This window comes from Moschus berezovskii, chromosome 11 (genome assembly GCF_049115385.1).
Source record: "Moschus berezovskii isolate FMDL1 chromosome 11, NW_MosBer_1.0, whole genome shotgun sequence".
NCBI lineage: Eukaryota > Metazoa > Chordata > Mammalia > Artiodactyla > Moschidae > Moschus > Moschus berezovskii.
Window position 1 is genome coordinate 41492267 of NC_142470.1, and position 22666 is coordinate 41514932.

Genomic DNA, 22666 nt, shown 5'->3' on the forward strand with positions numbered 1-22666 from the left:
GCACAATAGTTTCTACTGAAATACAATTTTTCTCCCTAAAATATTCTTGTTTTTATCATAAATAGCCAAAATAAGGCTAATTTGTTCACAAAATAAGTCTAGTTTTAATAAAATTAGCTTATTTATTTACTTTTTAGCTTGATTATTTTTTAAGTCCAGACTGAACTGAACTGAGAATAGAGATTGACCATATAGGCGCCTTTAAGTCTGCTTCACTGTAGCTTTTCATAAGGAATCTTTAGACTTAATTTTTAAATATCCCTTAAGACTAAGAAGCCAAGTCAAGAAATTGTCATCAAACTTGCCTATAATATCTACAGATTTGGGTGAACACCTCTCTTCTTGAGGCCCTCAAAATATTCTGAAGTTCCTGAACCTGCCAGGAAGTGACTTTAGTTACTCACCTGGTAAGGCTGCTGGGAACCCTGAGAGTAAGGGACCAACCTGTTTTCCCTAGGGGCTCCATGACTCCATAAAGTCAATTTTATATCCTTAATGTTCTCTGGCCATATCTGATTTGATGCATGTACTCAAATGTGATATTCTAGTCAAAACCTCGGTAATATAAATGATATTTCGAATCACATCCTGTTACAAGGAGAACAGATTCTTAGCGAACCAGTGTAAAACTACATTGTCTTGAAAATAAGAATACTCTCTAACGGTTTCCAAATTCTGGAGTATTAGGTAGGGAGAAAATGATTAATGTTTCAATTCTGATACAAAGGTATAATTTATCAAATTGCTGTAAATCATAATTAGCTTAAGATAAAAGATTCCCTTATACCTGGAAAGCAAAGATTAAAAAGCCAGTAATATTTCAGACAAAAGGACATAAGAGTTATAATTATATTCACCAGTTCATTCAGTTCTATGTAATTAATTCTTGTTGATCTTTTGTTAACAGTTTTATGAAGCCATCGGGTTTTCCATTAGTGTTCTGTAATTTTTTATTCAGTTCAATGGTATGATCTGAAAGTTATCAGAAACCTATTTTGTCAAAAAGTCCTTTCTGTGAACATTTTTGAAGTTGAAGAATTTTTGTAAAAGATCTGATTCATTATAATGTAATTGACAAATTCAGTTGTTTCTGTGATCCAAAATTTTAAGATAACTTGAATTATGACTGATAACATTTTATTGCGAGACATCAGATTTTTAGAAATTTGTATAATTTTGGAACACATATTAATAGCATTTATCCATGCAATAACTGAGGTTTATCATCATTTAATTGACAATGCCTCCCATATAAATTACCATGTCAAACAAGCCTAATTAGTTTAACATATCTCTTTGAGATATTTTGTGGGCCCTTGAAGATTACCAGTGTTAGCTGCTGCTGCTAAGTCGCTTTAGTCCTGTCCGATGCTGTGCAACCCCATAGATGGCAGCCCACCAGGCTCCCCTGTCCCTGGGATTCTCCAGGCAAGAACACTGGAGTGGGTTGTCATTTCCTTCTCCAATGCAGCTAGAAGGACTTAATTTAGAATTTAATTTGGGGAAGTTTGTTAAAGATATCAAAAGGTTTAAAAAATACTTGCTCAAATAGGACCATAGATAACTGAAGCAATTCGTAGTTATCCACTTAACCAGTGCAAGAAAAGATTCCAAAGGCAAAACAAAAGTTAACAGCAGATTACTTACAATTTTCTTATAAAAAGCAGATCAATAGTCCAGGAAAATTTTGCTCTCTTAATAGAGATAGAAAATCAAATTCTAGCTTTGCACTAGCTTACTTTTGATACTAAATTCATTTGTGCAATTAAATTCAATCTAATCTTCAGCTCAGTTCAGTCGCTCAGTTGTGTCCAACTCGTTGCGACCCCATGAACCCACAGCATGCCAGGCCTCTCCATCACCAACTCCCGGAATTCACCCAAACCCGTGTCCATTGAGTCCGTGATGCCATCCAATCATCTCATCTTCTGTCGTCCCCTTCTCTTCCTGCCTTCAATCTTTCCCAGCATTAGGGTCTTTTCCAATGAGTCAGCTCTTAGCATCAGGTGGCCAAAGTATTGGAGTCTAAGCTTCAACATCAGTCCTTTCAATGGATATTCAGGATTAATTTCCTTTAGGATGGACTGGTTGGCTCTCCTTGCAGTCCAAGGGACTCTCAAAAGTCTTCTTCAACTCCACAGATCAAAAGCATCCATTCTTCGGTGCTCAGCTTTCTTTATAGTCCAACTCTCACATCCATACTTGACCACTGGAAAAAACATAGCCTTGATTAGACAGACCTTTGTTGAGAAAGGAATGTCTTTGCTTTTCAATATGCTGTCTAGGTTGGTCATAACTTTCCTTCCAAGGAGTAAGCGTCTTTTAATTCATGGCCGCAATCACTATCTGTAGTGATTTTGGAGCCCCCCAATATAAAGTCAGCCACTGTTTCCACTGTTTCCCCATCTATTTGCCATGAAGTGATGGGACCGGATGTCATGATCTTAGTTTTCTGAATGTTGAGTTTAAGCCAACTTTTTCACTTTCCTCTTTCACCTTCATCAAGAGGCTCTTTAGTTTTTCTTCACTTTCTGCCTTAAGGATGGTGTCATCTGCATATCTGAGGTTATTGATATTTCTCCCAGCAATCTCGATTCCAGCTTGTGCTTCTTTCAGCCCAGGGTTTCTCATGATGTACTCTGCATAGAAGTTAAATAAGCAGGGTGACAATATACAACCTTGACTCCTTTTCCTATTTGGAACCAGTCTGTTGTTCCATGACCAGTTCTAACTGTTGCTTCCTGACCTGCATACAGGTTTCTCAAGAGGCAGTTCAGGTGGTGTGGTAGTCCTATCTCTTTCAGAATTTTCCACAGTTTATTGTGGTCTCAATCTAATCTTAGCGAGTAGTGACTATCCACAAAATTCTTCTTTTCATGGCTCCTTTTCCACAAATTCTCCATAGCTTCCTTTTATAATATTCAGATTTTGTCCTAAGTTTAATTTCTCTTTAGGACAAAATTGCCTTCCCTGATAGCTCAGTTGGTAAAGAATCCACCTGCAATGCAGGAGACCCCAGTTTGATTCCTGGGTTGGGAAGATCTCCTGGAAAAGGAATAGGCTACCAGCTAAATTATTCTTGGGCTTCCCTGGTGGCTCAGCTGGTAAAGAATCTACTTGCAATGTGGATTGCAAGATAGAAACCACCTGGGTTCTATCTCTGGGTTGGGAGGATCCCCTGGAGAAGGGAAAGGCTACCCACTGCAGCGTTCTGGCCTGGAGAATTGGTTGCAAAGAGTTGGACGTGACTGAGCGACTTTCACTTTCACTAGGACAAAATTACTTTCTTTCCCTAACAATATGCCTTTCCCAATATTCCTTATCCCTTTTTAAAAATATTTCTTGCATACAAGGATGTTTTCCTTATTAATTTGGCAGTTTTAATTACATATATTAATTATAATTTTTAACCCTTAAAATCTTAATTTCCAGTGCAAACTAAGAAATAAGCAGTTGTAAATGGCTTGTTAACCACTCTTTTTGATTGACAAACTTATAAATATATTTTCTAATTGCTTCAAACATAAGTTTCCTTATTGTATAATTTTTAAATGTGATACAGGATATGTGTAATAATAGAACCAAACATCTTTATTGTTTCTATAATGTTAAGAAAAAAAGCAGGTAAACTTAGACTTGTTTAGCAATTAATACTTCCCTGTTTTGTCTTATTTGAAAATGAAATAGATGTTCTATGAATTTCTATCATTTAAGTTAGCAAAACTCTATAAAGTTTCAAGCTACCATAAGATGTTGGAAGACATTTTTAAGTCTTATCCCACTTGCATCTGTCTAAATTATGTGCTCCCAGCAATTGTTTTGATTATCCATGAAAATTTCATGAGATACTAGACAAAGTCAGCCATTATCCCAAACTAGTTTCCTCACAAACAAATTTTATACTGGAGATAACATGAACTTATCTGACTTCTGGTAAACCTAAGTAGAACACAAACTTTATGTTTCATGCTGAAAACACTAAAAATGCTCCAATTTTAATAAAACTAGCAACTATAAATTTACTAAAGATTAATCCTAGTTCACATGAACTTGAAAAATATTATGGTTAGTTTCCACTATGTTTTTGAGAATTTTATATAAGCATTTGTTTTAGCCAGTTAAATATAGTTCTTTATATAAATTAATTTTTCCAATACTATATGAAGGTAGAAAAATATCATATTTATAGTACACACATACAGATATGCACAGTCAGAGATCTCATAGTGTTCTTTTTAAAATTTTAGTCAGGAATAATGTATAATAATACAAAGATCACTGATTTATAAATAACGGTTGGAATAAGTTTGCTTAGGTCGTTAAAGTCTTTCTACTATTCATGTAGAAGAATTCTAAGATTTGTATTTGCGTTAGATAAGTAATCTTTAGGGAGGCTGTGAATTAGATTTTGGGTGAGGAAGCCTTTCCAGCAGTTTATATTTTTAAAAAGCCACTTGCTTTTTTAAAAATTTCTTTCCTTTTGGTTTCGGGTTCTATCAATTGAATTAGCTGGGCTCAGTTTCAGGTGATTGCAGGCTGTGTTTACATCTGATTTTGTAGAGATTTATAACCTGAAGACATTTGTTTCTGTCAGACTTTGAATATGGCTTCTAGCTTTTACTTCATACTGTGTGGGCTCAGGCAACTATATTTGCTCCCTTTGGCATATTCAATTAACATTGCCTGCTGGGTGGATTTGCATGCCCTCTTTTACAATATCAGGTAAGGGAAAAGATCCCCATTGAGACACAGTGTACATCCCCACAATGCACTCAGCAAAAAGTATATAATCACTGTACATAAAACCTGTTCACCAATTTTTCTACAAACTTTCATCTCAATTCTATCAATTGTTAAACCTCTAATCATAGTTTCCAGTAGGATCCCATCAACAAGAGTTGGTCTTACCATTTCTCCAAAGACATACAGCTGGCAAAAAAGCACAGGAAAAGATGCTCAACATTGCTAATTATTAGAGAAATGAAAATTAAAACTATAATCAGACATCACTTCACACCAGTCAGAATGGCCATCACTAAAAAATCTGCAAATAATAATGCTGGAGGGTGTGTAGCGACAAGGGAGCCCTCCTACACTGTCCTAATAAGCTCCAAAGTATGGCCCATGATGCAATCCATGTGTCACACCTTTATAGTAAGATGGTAGAAGCTTGAAAACTGAGTTGGAAGATAAGTGATACATGATTTAGATGGTTATCTATGAAAGCTGATTTTACAGAAAAATCAAGTATATTCCTTTGTCCAGTGCATCTCCTCATGGGCCTGAACCAGTTCCTCAGATTACCTTCTCATTATAGAATTATTTAAGTTATAATTAAGAATTGTGGATGCAACAAATCCCTTCTCTTTTTTGGTTTAGAATATAATATTTGGGCACCATCTATGATAAGGAAGTTTGTGGATTGTCACGGCTAAGGGTCATCAAATTTTGTTCTTAAAATTAAAAATAGTAATTATTTTAGAGTTTGTGGTCTCTATGACAACTACTCAATTCTGCCATTATAGTAGGAAAGCAGGTATTGGCAATATATAAACAAATGGACATTGTAGTGTTCAATGAGGAGAAGGCAATGGCACCCCACTCCAGTACACTTGCCTGGAAAATCCCATGGACGGAGGAGCCTGGTAGGCTGCAGTCCATGGGGTCGCTGACAGTCGAACACGACTGAGCGACTTCAATTTCACGCTTTGGAGAAGGAAATGGCAATCCACTCCAGTGTTCTTGCTTTGAGAATCCCAGGGACAGGAGAGCCTGGTTAGCTGCCGTCTATGGGGTCACACAGAGTCGGACACGACTGAAGCGACTTAGCAGCAACAGCAGCAGTGTCCAGTGATCCTTTATGACACAAACACACACACACAAAAGGCACCAGCCAAATCTGGCATACCTATAGCAGTTTTCCAATCTTTATCATAGTGAAGTCGTTCAGTCATGTCCAGCTCTTTGAGACACCATGGACTGTAGACTACCAGGCTTCTCTGGACACATCACAGAGTTGGATACGACTGAGCAACTTCACTATGATAAGGATTGGAAAACTACTATAGGTATGCCAGATTCGGCTGGTACCTTTTTTTTTTTTTTTGTCATAAAGAATCAGTGAACACTACAATGTCCATTTGTTTATTTGTTGCCAATACCTGCTTTCCTACCACAATGGCAGAACTGAGTAGTTGTCACAGAGACCACAACCTCTAAAATACTTACTATTTTGAACTTTAAGAAAGAAAAATTGATGACTCTTAGCCATGACAGTCCACAAACTTCCAGTCTTTATTTTCTGTAGTTAACCTAGAAGTATTGTCATAATTAGATGTAGTAAAGGATGAAAATCTTTTATTAATTCTGATATTTTCCACAGAAATTGCAGTTTCTCTTTCCTTCTGTAACTTAATGTACCCCATTTTCTGCGACTATCTTATTAACTCATACATTTATTTTGTTTTGTTCTTCTGTCCAAGAAACAGTTTTTACAAAGATTTGATAAGCTCCCAAAGAGTTACAGAGATGATCAGAAGGAAGAAAAATAATTTTGTATTCGATCACAAGAAAGTCTGCGTGGAGAAGTTAAGATTCAAGTTTGTTATTAAAAAAAAAAAGTAGACATTTAATTGCAAAGAACCAATGAGAGAGAGAGGGAATAAATAAAGAGATTGAAATTATAACACTCAAAAGGTATTCAGTAAGTGAGCAAGTAATAGAAAAATCAGATTGGAGTGTTCTATACAGGTAATGGAAAATAGGACTGGACTTCAAGGAACCTGAGAGCCAGTCTAAATATTTGGCAAAGTCCTTCAATCCTTGCTACTCCACTGTAATCTCCAAACCAGAATCAGGATGCTCTGGAACCCCGTTAGAAAGGCAGATTTTTTGCTCAATTGACAAAAAGACCTGGGTCCCTTGACTCAACCTTTACTGGAGACCAAAGACCTCTTATACAGAAATGGGTAAAATGGCTAGGGGATGGAGATAAGTTTCTGGGACTCCTTGATGTGAGAACCCCATGAGCTGTGGTACCAAAGCCCATTGGTGGAACCCTGATGTGGGCTACAATTAGGTTGAGAAGACATACAAGAGTTAATGGGATTATAATGTTTGGAAAGTCTAAGTGGATGTTACAAGAAGAGGTTATATCAATGCTGCGTGAGTGTTTTATGGAAATGGATGTCACATCTGGCCAGGAATGTTTCTCCTACCCAGTATCATAAGATGAAGTCTTTTTTTTTTAGGTTCCTTCAGTTCAGTTCAGTTGCTCAGTCATGTCCAACTCTTTGCGACCCCATGAATCACAGCACGCCAGGCCTCCCTGTCCATCACCAACTCCCAGAGTTCACTCAAACTCATGTCCATTGAGTTGGTGATGCCATCCAGCCATCTCATTCTCTGTCGTCCCCTTCTCCTGCCCCCAATCCCTCCCAGCATCAGGGTCTTTTCCAATGAGTCAACTCTTCACATGAGGTTCCTTAAAAAGCAGTATTGATTTATTTGAAGTGTGGTTGATTTACAGGTTGTGTTAGTTTCAGGTGTACAACAAAGTGATTCAATGATACATATGTCAATAGAATAATATGATAACTATTTTATAATCTTAGCATACAGTGAGAAGATTCCTCTTGTGGAGATCATTGGGCATGTCCAGGAGAAGCTTTTGATAAGTCACTTGAATACAGAAGTTTGCAAAGACATGCTCAAATAACGCGTGGGGATTAAAATGTTTTCTAAGGATAGATAGATGTATTACCTGCATGGCTTTTTGTTTTTATCTGTGAGCATATAGGTTTGGGGTTAAGGTGAGTTGCTCTGTAAAACACAGAAGACAGAAACCAGCATTGTTTGAAAGAAAAGTATAAAGAAACCCCTCAGTTGCAGTAGGGAGACAGAGCTTTGAAGGAAGGCACATGATCTGGGGCGGGGTGTGTGTGTGATATAAAGTACTTTGTCGGATTCCCTGCAACACAGTCAGCAGCCTCCAATGCTTATTCTGATGTCTTTTTCTTAGTGGGTTTTATTCAGGGGTAGGGAGTGGGATGGGAGGAGAACCAGAAAGTATGCCAAAAAGTGAGTCATCGTGGAGGTGGTAGACAAAACGACAAAAAAATGGGAGGTCAGTTCACTTCAAGGTTATATCAATATCTGATGAGAAGATTAAGGCTTCCCCAACACTTCTGTTATCAGTTTTTCACATTTAATTTTGTAGTCCTCTCCTTTTAAGACAGGGTTTTCAAATCCCACACTGCATTAAAATCACTAATCTCTGGCACTACTCTCAGAAATTTTTATTAAGTTGATCTGGAGGGAGACCCAGACATTAAAACATTTTTCAGGTTCCCATGTGAACAAGAAATATGCAACCAAGATTATGAACTAAAATAGAGAACCTAGATGAATCCAAATAATGCATATTGAGTGAAAAAGCATATACACGTAAATTTCTTTCACTTTCTGTCTCTTCTGTCTCTGCCTCCTTCCTTCTTTCTCTTTCTTAATTTCTTTCTCTTTATCTCTCTCCCTCTTTCTTTCATCACTGTGATAATTTTAAACTATTGTTCTAACAGGTTTTTATTATGTAAACACTCAATACCTACCTTGAGTTCTTAACAAAGAGAGAATAACATCAAGCTAATCAATCAGTACAAATGCATCTAAATTATTATAATCTACATAGCTTCTGATTATTAAAGAGCATTCATGAATAGTATAAATTTAGTACAAATATATTATAAATATGGTGTTTCCCAGGTGGCTTAGTGGTAAAGTATCCTCTTGCCAAGCAGGAGACACAGGTTTGATCCCTAGGTCAGGAAGATATCCTGGAGAAGGAAATGGCAACCCACTCCAGTATTCTTGCCTGGGAAATCCCATGGATAGAGGAGCCTGGTGGGCTACAGTCTATGGGATTGCAAAGAGTCAGACACTACTTAACAAGTAAACAACAGTGACGAGAAACAACAAAATATTTTAAATATATATGCATCTGAGTTGACAGTTATATGAATATACCTCAGTGAAAGTAAACTACATGAAGAAGGGATCCCTTGGTAATAAAAGATTCATTAATGGGTTGACTCACTGAAATCAGTCTATTTGGTTAAATTGACTCTGTCACACTAAGGCATTGGGCAGGAGATGATAGGCAAGGTATTAAAGTTGGATTCTCCAGAAAAAAATCTCTCTTCATAGTATCTTCTCAAAGTGGAGAAAAAATTAGAAAAGTAATCTAAGTTCTTAATTTATCATAATATTCAGTTCAGTTCAGTTCAGTTGCTCAGTCGTGTCCGACTCTTAGCGACCCCATGAACCAAAGCACGCCAGGTCTCCCTGTCCATCACCAACTCCCAGAGTTTACTCAAACTCATGTCCATCGAGTCGGTGATGCCATCCAGCCACCTCATTCTCTGTCGTCCCCATCTCCTCCTACCCCCAATCGCTCCCAGCATCAGAGTCTTTTCCAGTGAGTCAACTCGTCGCATGAGGTGGCCAAAGTATTGGAGTTTCAGCTTTAGCATCAGTCCTTCCAATGAACACCCAGGATTGATCTCTTTTAGAATGGACTGGTTGGATCTCCTTGCAGTTCAAGGGACTCTCAAGAGTCTTCTCCAGCACCACAGTTCAAAAGCATCAATTCTTCGGCGATCAGCTTTCTTCACAGTCCAACTCTCACATCCATACATGACCACGGGAAAAACCATTGCCTTGACTAGATGGACCTTTGTTGGCAAAGTAATGTCTCTGCTTTTTAATATGCTATCTAGGCTGGTCATAGCTTTCCTTCCAAGGAGTAAGCGTCTTTTAATTTTATAGTTGCAGTCAGCATCTGCAGTGATTTTGGAGCCCCAAAAAATAAAGTCTGACACAGTTTCCACTGTTTCTCCATCTATTTCCCATGAAGTGATGGGACCAGATGCCATGATCTTCGTTTTCTGAATGTTGAGCTTCAAACCAAACTTTTCACTCTCCTCTTTCACTTTCATCAAGAGGCCTTTGAGTTCCTCTTCACTTTCTGCCATAAGGGTGGTGTCATCTGCATATCTGAGGTTATTGATAATTCTCCCGGCAATCTTGATTCCAGCTTGTGCTTCTTCCAGCCCAGTGTTCCTCATGATGTACTCTGCATATAAGTTAAATAAGCAGGGTGACAATATACATCCTTGACGTACTCCTTTTCCTATTTGGAACCAGTCTGTTGTTCCAGTTCTAACTGTTGCTTCCTGACCTGCATACAGGTTTCTCAAGAGGCAGGTCAGGTGGTCTGGGATTCCCATCTCTTTCAGAATTTTCCACAGTTTATTGTGATCCACACAGTCAAAGGCCTTGGCATAGTCATAATATTATTGGCTAGTTATTCAAAAGAACCTAAACGGTTAAAAATTTACTAAAGCAGATTTGATAGTTGTATTTCTATTACTATCATTGTTTATTAAAGACAAACAATTTCTCACTATATTTAATGGTGTCTGTATGTACATAAGGTCATTGATTTTATCTTTTTTGAGCCCATCTTTTTACACAAGAATAAGCCTTTAATACAAAAAATTTGATCTCACATTAATTATGTTGTGACTATTTCAGAGAAAAATTTGTTCCAATGAGTAATCCCATTGGTTCAGATCAATCGTGTCCCATTCTTTGCAACCCAATGAACTGCAGCACGCCAGGCCTCCCTGTCCATCACCAACTCCCAGAGTCCACCCAAACCCATGTCCATTGTGTCAGTGATGCCATCCAACCATCTCATCCTCTGTTGACCCCTTCTCATCCTGCTCTCAATCTTTCCCAGCATCAGGGTCTTTTCAAATGAGTCAGCTCTTCTCATCAGGTGGCTAAAGTATTGGAGTTTCAGCTTCAACATCAGTCCTTCCAGTGAACACCCAGGACTGATCTCCTTTAGGATGGACCGGTTGGATTGCCTTGCAGTCAAAGAGACTCTCAAGAGTCTTTTCCAACACCACAGTTCAGATATTAGTTCAGATATTATGCCCCAAATTCAGCTAAGTGATTTATTTAATTTATTAGCGTTTTATTAAACTACAATTGACATTTAGCAAGCTGTATATATTTAAAGTCTGCAGTTTTATGTTTCCATATGTACACACCCCTGAAGCCATCACCTCATTCAAGACAATAAACATATGCAACACCCCTAAAAGATTCCTCATGCTCCTTTGTAATCTGTTTCCTTTCCCACTTCTCTGTATCAGGCCTTCCTTGATGGCTCGGATGGTAAAGAATCAGCGTACAATGCCTGAGACCCCAGTTTTATCCCTGGGTTGGGAAGATACCCTGCAGAAAGAAACGGCAACCCACTCCAGTATTCTTGCGGGGAGAATCCCATGGACAGAAGAGCCTGGCAAGCTAGTCCATGGGGTCACAAAGAGGTGGACACAACTGAGTGACTAATACTTTCACTTCACTTTCTTTCACTCTGTCAAACACTGTACGTTATAATTTTGTCTGGTTTCTTTCAGTGAGTATAATTATTTTAAGATTTGTCGTTGTTACCTCACTTAACAATATTTCATTCTTTCCTCTTGCTGAGAAGTATTCCACTGTAGGAGTCATCCACAACAGTTTGTTTCCTTGTTGAGTGACATTTTGGTTTCCAATTCTTGGCTATTGCAAAAAACCTATGAGTGTATTTTTTATATGTCTTTGTATGGATATATGCTTCCATTTGTCAGGTTAATGCCTCCGAGTAGAATGCTGGGTGTGGAGTGGTTGCATGTTTAACTTTTGAAGAACACACAGACTGCTTTCCAAAGAGGTACCATTTTACATTGTTAAAATGTAATGTATATTACCGTAACATCATGTGAGAGTTTCAGCTCCTTCACATCCTCAACAACATTTCATATGGTAAGTATTTTTCATGTTAGCCATTCTAATGTATATATAGTTATATTTTAGTAGAACTTCAGATAAATAATCTCAAAAATTTCCTTGCTAGGAGAACGGAAAAGTAACCACATACATTTAGTTTTCTTTTGCTTTCTGCCCTGTCCTAGATATTTCAAGTTGAGCATCTATTTTAGAATCTTTCTCTCTTCTCTACCATGGTCAAAAAGTTCGTTCACCTTTCCCCTTTGACTTTTGGAGACAATTGTGTGCCCTTAAAGGAGCTACAACAAGAATTAGAAGTGCCCTGGAGGTAAGGTAAATTTTGGCCCATGTAATCAATCATATCTGCTTCACTGAACTGTAATGACCTTGTGTACAGGAAAGATCTTCAGAGTCACGGACTTGTTTTCATGAAGTCCTTAATATTTGGAGGGATAGAAAAACAGTTTCTACATTTAGCTCCTACCAGTTCAATCATATCTTCTCTTCTTGGGGATATACTGCATTGTCTTGGTGTACAATAATGGTAGCATATCAAAATATAAGGATAAGTAGATCAGAAAAATCACCTAATCTGTTTTTTTTTAAAATACGACTAATAATTCAAGCTAAGAAAGGATCATTTGTGTAATGTCCTCTGTCACAAAAGCCATTTACGAATAGTGAGTAGTGGCAGCTGCCCCAGGTTTCATCAAGGTTTATTCCCCCAAAATCAAATAAAATAATATAGATATAGATATATGGATAAGTAATATGGATATAGCTATATGACCTTGAAGAACAATTCCCAAGAGACACAAAGGAAATCAATTGACTAGTGTCAACATTAGGGAAAGTAGCTATAGTGTTGTAAAGACTCAGCCAATAATAATAGAGGCCAATAAAACTGCTACAAATCCCAAGCGCATGTACCTTTATGGGGGAAGTCACTTTACAATCCAGTTTTCTGGTTTCTGTTTCCACTGAAGTTCAGATACAAACCTAGGATTTTATTTAACTACTGAGGAGTTGAGGTTACGCTTTTAAGATACATGAATTTCTTTGTGCACATTTCCGGAACATAGAAAGTGAAGGTGAAAGTCACTCAGTCATATCTGACTCTTTGAGACCCCATGGACTGTATAAGTCCATGGAATTCTCCAGGCCAGAATACTGGAGTGGGTAGCCGTTCTCTTCTCCAGAGGATCTTCCCAACCCAGGGATTGAACCCAGGACTCCTGCATTGCAGGCAGATTCTTTACCAGCTGAGCCACAAGGGAAGCCCAACTCATTCCAAACTACTCTCGTACAACATAAAGAACAAATGGGGAAAATCTCTGGCCAAACTTCATACTTCAGAAAATTATTCCTGAATTAGATGTGATATAACGAACATCATGACCTCTAAGAGACTAATCTACTGGATCTAATCTAAGTGTCTAATTTTGGCCAAGATGATGGTCATGGTGAAAGGGATGACAAAGTTGTTGATAGGGATGAAATTAATGGTGATGATGGTAACGATAATCCTACTAATGATAATGGCAGCTCACACTTTCAGAGAGCTTACTCTGGACCAGCACTCATCTAAGTGCTTTGCATGCATTGTCTCATTTAATCTTGGCAAAGCCCTGTCGAGTTGGTCCTATTATTATCAAGCTTTTACAAGGAAGTTTAGTGAAATAAATTGCATAGACTGTATACCACTCTGTAAGCTCTCTCCATTCTAGTCTTGTCTCTCTGTTACTACAAACATGGGAGTTTGCTCTAATAATTATTATTAGTGGAAAAACTGGAGGACAGACAATGTACAATTTAGTTGGAGGAAGAGCTCCATAATGCTCAACCTGGGTAACAATCAGTTAACGGATGTAGATATCAGGACTAAGGGAGAAAGCTCCTCAAGCAGCAGATTATTATGCAGCAGCTCAGCATGTTTATTAATCATTGTGCACAATTAAAATGCCATTTCATCCCTCTAATTAAAACAAGTAGTTCCCTGAGGCTAGCACCTGAACTAATGAAGCCTGGTTGCCTCAAGATCTCACTCAGGGAAGGGAATTAAACAATGGAGAAGCAGTTTGTTAACCAAGTTGCCCAGACTGTGTCAAACTGTATATGACGTCATGAGGGAGTGTACCAGTTGAGACGGGGATTTTAAAGAGCTAGGGATGCTTCTGCTTCTGAGCAAAACTTGGGTTTAAATGTTGAAATCACTCTAGTTTTTTAATTCATCAGGTTCTATCTTTTGTCATCTTTTATATGTAACAATCAAGTCTGAATGATCTTCTTTCCTGGTCTGTGGAATGAGAGTCTTGATGTTCAGAGGAAAGAGTTCTAGGAGTTGTGTGTTGACATCTAGGTATTCGGGGGAATAAAAGGATTTCTGAAATTTGTTGATTCTGCAAATCAAAGGGAATATAGGTAGACTATGGGATCATAATCTAAAACACTGGAAAGAGGAATGGGCCAGAAGAAGGAAAACCTAAGATTCAGTCCAAGCATTGTCACCTCAACTAAATGACCCTGAACAAGGCACTTGGTTTCTTTATTGCAAAATGAAAGGACTGGGATAGGTAATTACAGAATATTCTTTTAGATCTAACACTCCATGGCTTTGGGATAATTTGTGACTAACAAATCATCTCAAAGGGTTTTCATCGTGTCCTAATGTCCCTACAAATTTGGCTGAATCAAGTCTTGCTTCTTTATCTCTTCTCATTTCTGTTTACTTTACCACATATCTTTTGTGTCAGGTATTATACACTGCATGGAGCAATTGTTCAATTAAGTATCTGTCAGTCAGTCAGTCAGTTCAGTTGCTCAGTCGTGTTTGACTCTTTGTGACCCCATGAATCACAGCACGCCAGGCCTCCCTGTCCATCACCAACTCCCAGAGTTTACTCAAACTCATGTCCATCGAGTCGGTGATGCCATCCAGCCATCTCATTCTCTGTCGTCCCCTTCTCCTCCTGCCCCCAATCCCTCCCAGCATCAGAGTCTTTTCCAGTGAGTCAACTCTTCGCATGAGGTGGCCAAAGTATTGGAGTTTCAGCTTCAGCATCAGTCCTTCCAATGAACATCCAGGACTGATCTCCTTTAGGATGGACTGGTTGAATCTCCTTGCAGTCCAAGGGACTCTCGAAGAGTTTTCTCTAACACAGAAGACACAAATCATGTTAAGTCCACAGATCTCAGTAATTTAGTATTTTCAGCACTCTGCTCCTAAATATTTAGTACTGCAAAAATCCACCCCATGTAGGTTTTTGCTTTACTCATCTGGGGAATGGTGAAATCTGAGGATTATGAGTTACTTCCATTCCAGCCAAACTGCCTACTCAATTTCCTACAATCCTGTGCTTGAAAAGTATGGTCCATGTTGCCTGTACTTGCCCTAGGCAGAAAGTCAAGGTTCATGCTTCTTCTGCTTTATCTGTTACCCTCTTGGTCCTTATAGTTCCCTGCTGCTGCTGCTGCTGCTAAGTCGCTTCAGTCGTGTCTGACTCTGTGCGACCCCATAGATGGCAGCCCACCAGGCTCCGCTGTCCCTGGGATTCTCCAGGCAAGAACACTGGAGTGGGTTGCCATTTCTTTCTCCATATAGTTCCCTAGTGCCCTAGAAAAATATCTATGCCTAGAAGTTTAAAGAATGCAAAAGTATTTGTTCTTAATCTAGTTTTTATGGGTCACAGAGTTCTGTGAGACTCTGATAGATCTTACAGAACTTCTCACCAGAAAAATGCAAAAACAACTTTGTAAGCAACTATGGTATGAAGAGTTCACTGACTTCTTAAAATTTATCTATGAAATTCATATTGTTGCAAATCCTATCTTAAAGAATCACATAGGAATTTTCGATAGTTCTTTAGGAAACCTGCATCTAATCACCTCTCTTGATTTCCTCCAGAAACTGAAGAAAGATAGTCATCTAACACACATGTTGGTATTTTTTCATAGAGAGAGAACCAGTAATATCAATGCTGGCAAATGATGAGTTGTCTTTTACTGACTAGCAGATTCCAGAATAAGACATCATGATTTCAGTTATTATATCTTTTACCTTCTTTATTTGTAACCAGGCGGGTAGCATCTAAACAAACAAAAAGATGTCTATAAAGTGGTATTAGCCATACTAGTAGAAAACAAACCAATTATCAAAAAATATTATAGCCTTAATTTTCTCATACTATCTATCCTGTTCTTGGGGCCAGGGGGAAATTAGTAACTGGAATTCACAAACTCTGATATGATGATCTAAGAATCTAAGAGTGTAATCTTTCCGATTTGGGGCAATTATTCATCTGCTGACCCTAGATTTTTCTTTCAAAAGAAACTCAGTCTCTCTTGTACATCATAGTAGGAAATATAACTCTGGTCAATAAGATATCCAGAAACTAGCAGAAATCAGCCAATAACTCAGATTAAGTGGCACGATAATTGGGTTTCCTAAGCATTTTTGAGTATTAAAACAAGTTAATCAACCATAAAACACAAACTCATCAGAATCCAAGGTCTTATTCAATTAACTTCTGGCCTCAAATACTTTTTTTTTTTTCTTTCTTTCAAATCATTATGTCATATTTCGCCATGACAGAAAGGATTTCTGGGGTGGGAAATTCCAAAGATGGAATGAGAGCCAATTCTTTTAAACTATATCATTTTACCCATAATTATTATTTTTAGTAAAAATGAAAACAAAAGTTTTATTCTTGCCCAGAGGGAGATAAAATCTTGAACTTACAAGTTCAAGCAGAGAAACTTGTCTGGATTTTTGTTTGAAGTGACCCTTATATTCTTACATCATATTTACTCTAAAACATTGGATAAACTAGAAACTTGGGAGGCAAAATAACTATTAACATAATACTATCAACACATGATTTTGTACCTAGATGCTTTGTTTTAAATTGATTTACAACTTTTAAACATCTATTTTTGATAGTAAGGTCATAGATTTATAGTCAAACTAGGCAAGTGTAAACCTTTACTGTGCCCCAAATCATAGCTACAGCTTTAGTTCGCCTGCTTGTGAGTCTTTGAAAGGAAGCTTGAGCTTATATGCTGCCAAGCTATTGTGATAAAATTAAAACAGCAGAAGAGCTTTACATATTCATCTATGTGATGCTAAGTTATTTAATCTATGTGAGTTACAGTTTCTAACTGTATTTAAGAGAAAAATTCTTCTTTCATAAGGTTTATGGTAGGTACAACTACAAAAAAATCAGTTACTCCACTATTCCCTGGATCATCACTACATTTAGGTAGTGTCACTATAATATGCCAGCAAATTTGGAAAACTCAGCAGTGGCCACAGGACTGGAAAAGGTCAGTTTTCATTCCAATCCCAAAGAAAGGCAATGCCAAAGAATGCTCAAACAACCACACAATTGCATTCATCTCACACGCTAGTAAAGTCATGCTCAAAATTCTCCAAGCCAGGCTTAAGCAATACGTGAACCGGGAACTTCCAGATGTTCAACCTGGTTTTAAAAAAGGCAGAGGAACCAGAGATCAAATTGCCAACATCTGCTGGATCATGGAAAAAGAAAGAGAGTTCCAGAAAAACATCTATTTCTGCTTCATTGACTATGCCAAAGCCTTTGACTGTGCGGATCACAACAAACTGTGGAAAATTCTGAAAGAGATAGGAATACCAGGTCACCTGACCTGCCTCTTGAGAAATCTGTATGCAGGTCAGGAAGCAACAGTTAGAACTGGACATGGAACAACAGACTGGTTCCAAACAGGAAAAGGAGTACATCAAGATTGTATATTGTCACCCTGCTTATTTAATTTATATGCAGAGTACATCATGAGAAATGCTGGGCTGCAGGAAGCACAAGCTGGAATCAAGATTGCTGGGAGAAATATCAATAACCTCAGATATGCAGATGACCCCACCCTTATGGCAGAAAGTGAAGAGGAACTCAAAAGCCTCTTGATGAAAGTGAAAGAGGAGAGTGAAAAAGTTGGCTTGAAGCTCAACATTCAGAAAACTAAGATCATGGCATCTGGTCCCATCACTTCATGGCAAACAGATGGGGAAACAGTGGAAACCGTGTCAGACTTTATTTTTTTGGGCTCCAAAATCACTGCGGATGCTGATTGCAGCCATGAAATTAAAAGATGCTTACTCCTTGGAAGGAAAGTTATGATCAACCTAGATAGCATATTAAAAAGCAGAGACATTACTTTGCCAACAAGGTCCGTCTAGTCAAGGCTATGGTTTTTCCAGTGGTCATGTATGGATGTGAGAGTTGGACTGTGAAGAAAGCTGATCGCCGAAGAATTGATGCTTTTGAACTGTGGTGCTGGAGAAGACTCTTGAGAGTCCCTTGAACTGCAAGGAGATCCAACCAGTCCATTCTAAAGGAGATCAGTCCTGGGTATTCATTGGAGGGACTGATGCTAAAGCTGAAACTGCAATACTTTGGCCACCTCATGCGAAGAGTTGACTCACTGGAAAAGACTCTGATGCTGGGAGGGATTGTGGGCAGGAGGAGAAGGGGATGACAGAGAATGAGATGGCTGGATGGCATCACCTACTCGATGGAGGTGAGTTTGAGTGAACTCGGGGAGTTGGTGATGAACGGGGAGGCCTGGTGTGCTGTGATTCATGGGGTTGCAAAGAGTTGGACACGACTGAGAGACTGAACTGAACTGAACTATAATTTCAAGGTAAATAGGGAAGAGGCAGGTGATATAGGAAATAATCAGAGAGCAGGAAAGATGGTAGCTCAAAATTCTGGTAGCTAACCTGAGGGGAAAGATACAGGTAACTTGCTTTCAGATGTGCTAATGGACCACTGATCAAGAACACAGGTAGTTCAGTCTATAATCAGGGTTGGCAAAGGGAAATCGAGGGGGTTGAGTATGGTCATGAAGTATCAGAGCATGTGATTCAGGAAAGGAATAAAGGAGTCAAATTTTCATTCGTTTCTTTGCTCAAAACTATACACTGAGTGCTTGCACTGTTTCTGGTACTGGAGTAGTGCATTGTCTAACTCGGGAGGCAGACAACATACACAGAACAATTACAACACCCTAGAGTAAGTGCAAATGACATTTGCATAGTCCTTTGAGAATAAAGAAGTTAGAACAATTAACATTGGAGGAGTCGAGAAATCTTGATTCACTAAATGTGGAATGAGGGAGGAACATTTGATCTAGCTGTTAAAAAATAAGCAGCAGTTTGTCAAGGTGAAGATGAAGGATAAGTACATTCTAGTTTGAGGGAAACAGATTGTATCTATCATGTAATCTTGAGGGTCTAATATATAAAGAAAATAATGCAAAATTCAATGGTGTCAAGGAGGTTGAATAGGGAGGGAAATGGGCACAGACTGGGGAGTTTTCTTATGCTGATTCTACTTTTATTGCATGAGGAAATAGAGAGCTATCAGAGATTTACGAAATGGTTGAATAACATGACAATTTTTTTTGATAATTTTGGTTTTTAGGGGAAATAGTTCTAATAGTAGGTTGAGGATGGACTAGACTGAGAGTAGTCAAGTCACAAAAATATCAGGAAGCTCATTGATTTAACAAATGCTTTAATAATTTTAATGGATGGAGAATAGTCATTAACCAGGTGCATCTCTAAATACCTTGAATGTTACAGAATTTCCAGTTTACAGAATATTCTTATGTTCAATATTCCATTCATTTTCAAATGCAGGGATCTCCAATCTTCAGGATCTAATGTCTGATGATCTGAAGTGGCTTTTATATAATAATAATAGAAATAACATGCACAATAAGTGTAAGGCACTTTAATCATCTCAAAGCCATCCCCTCCACACCAGTCTGTGGAAAAATTGTCTTCCATGAAACTGGTCCCTGGTGCCAAAATGGTTGGGGACCATGGTTCTAAATAGCTCTGTGAGGTAGATATTATTCATAGTATTATTCACATTTTATAGATGAAGAAAGTAAAACCTTGAGAAGATGAAAAGTTTTATCCATCTTCCAGCTACAAAGTGGAATACCAGGTTTAACTGAGGCAGTTAATCTCCAAGACTGGTGTTTTTTTCCTACAATAAAGATGCTCAGTAGTCAATAGTATTTTCAGCTAAGCATGAAAATTATATTTTTGCAAAAATAGCTGCAATAATTCACCTTCCTGAATCAACACACTAAGGTAGATCTCTCCCACCTTAACTTTGTTTTTTTTTTTTTTTTAACTTAACCTGCCTTCTTTTATTTTCCTTTTGGTGATACAATTTTGGAAGTACTTTAAAATAGATTATCAACTTGTTTATGAGGAAAAGTATCTCTGATAAAAAAAGTATTTGCTTTACATTATATTAAGTTGCCTAACGTTTTTTGTTTTTCAAGATCAATAGGATTTTTTTTTGTTTTTTTTTATTGGAGGCTAATTATTTTACAATATTATATTGGTTGGTTTTGCCATACATTGACATGAATCCGCCCCGGGTGTACATGAGGACTTAGCTATTTGGCTTCCTTTGGCCAATGGGCTTCTCTTGTGGCTTAGCTGTTAAAGAATCTATCTGCAATGCAGGATACCTGGGTTTGTTCTCTAGGTTGGGAAGATCTCCTGGAGAAGGGAAAGGATACCCACTCCAGTATTCTGGCCTGGAGAATTCCATGGAATACAGTCCACGGAGTTGCAAAGAGTTGGACACAACCAAGTGATTTTCACTTTCACTTTTCTTTCACTTTGGCCAATGGAACAATGCAAACATTACCCAACTGGAGACTTGAATAGTATTTGTTCAGTGGGGCTTTCCATCTCTTGCATCTCTTTGAAACCCTAAACCTGCCACGTGGAGAAGACTTGGCTTGCTTCTGTGTAACAGACATGTGACCAAATCATCCCTGTTGCCCCCGATGACTTCCAAACACCCACAGGACATAAGAGTAAGACCATTTTAGGTCACCCAGCCCAAGTGCAGCCAACCCAGATGAGAAAAATCACCCAGGTGACTGACAGACTTTGTTTATTGTTATAAGGCATTAACTTTTAGAATTTTTATGCAGCAAGTGCTAAGCAATACCTGGAGAAAGGAATGTCAACCCACTCCAGTATTCTTGCCTGGAAAATCCCATGGACAGAGGAACCTGATGGGCTACAGTCCGTAGGGTTGCAAAGAGTCAGGCATGACTGAGCATTTGAGCATACGTGCACACTAATCAATAGTCTAGTGTAGGGTACTCCTTTAAATGATCTTTGATACTGATAGATATTTTGGCAAAGCAACAAAACGGTATAGTTATTTATATCAATTACAGAAATGATTTTCATACTTTATCATATGACAGTTACCTGGGCAACTTGTTAAAAAAACTCAGACTTGGGATCACTCCAGATCTACAAATTATTATTTTTGTGGCAAAAGCATAGACGGTTGCATTTTTAACAGGCTACCCTGTGATTCTTATATTCACTAACATTTAAAATAAATTAGCATATTATTTTGCTTATGTTCTCAAATATTTTCACATGAATATTTTTTGTTTGACAATTTACTACAAATTAACTTTTAAACTGCTGCTGCTAAGTTGCTTCAGTCGTGTCCAACTCTGTGCGACCCCATAGATGGCAGCCGACCAGACTCCGCCGTCCTTGGGATTCTCCAGGCAAGAACACTGGAGTGTGTTGCTATTTCCTTCTCCAATGTGTGAAAGTGAAAAGTGAAAGTGAAGTTGCTCAGTTTTGTCCGACTAGTAGCGACCCTGTTGACTGCAGCCCACCAGGCTCCTCTGTCCATGTGATTTTCTAGGCAAGAGTACTGGAATGGCTTGCCATTGCCTTCTCCCATAGTAAACAGAAATCTCTGAATTTTTTTTTTTTACGTTTTTTACATAGTGTCATTCTCTAGAGTATCTATGGATTAATTGTATAATAAGAAGCCAAGCACTTAAATATTATAGATAGTGACTGAATATCAGATGTTACTAAAATTTGGTATTATAGTTGAATAAATTGGATATTTACTTTCATACTGAGGTTAAAATTACTGGTATAAAAGAGGAAAGAAAAGGAGAAGTGAAGGGGAAGTGGTAGGTATGAACACTCTCCAAGAGAAGGGGAAAGTTAATCATTGGGTTGTGTATAGTCAGTCCCCAAAGCGGAGGGGAGACAGAGAGAAATAGAAGAGTCAACAAGAAAAATAGGATAAATGTGCAAAGCCTTGACCACAGTATAATTTAAAATTAATACCCACTGTAGGGACTTCCTTGGTGGTCCAAGTGGCTGAGAATCTGCCTTCCAACGCAGGAGACATGAGTTCAGTCCCTGACTAGGGAACTACTATCTCACATGCATAGGGCAACTAAGCTAGAGTGCCACGACTAGGGAAGCCTGAGCACCTCAATGAAGAGCCTGTGTGCTGCAACGAAGACCCAGCACGGCCAAAAGAAGGAAAAACACCCACTAGAGTCATCTCAAATCTCTTCTGTGAATTTATACAGTATCGCAGCAAGCTTCATGAAACATCAAAGAACAATACCTGCCTAAGCACTGGCGTCTCCTAACCAAAGGATAGGGGAGCTGAGAGCCAACTCTGAGTAAATAAACTGGTCCAGTTATGCTATCAGCTCAATTAAGAGAAAATCAACTGGCTCATTATTATACACAAGGACATTCATTCTTCTGAGTGAGGAGAGTGATTCCAACTAGAAGGGGAAAGCCACAAACCACTAATCAGGGTATCTCAGGTTTGACCTATTCAAGTATATTCCAAATTACCCAATTAGCTGGATTGCCAATAAGTTCCTTGTAACAGTTATACTGGCACTAATGATACCATAATCAGTTGTCTTAATCAAGCCTTTGAAAACAAAAATGATGGGCTGAATATACTCA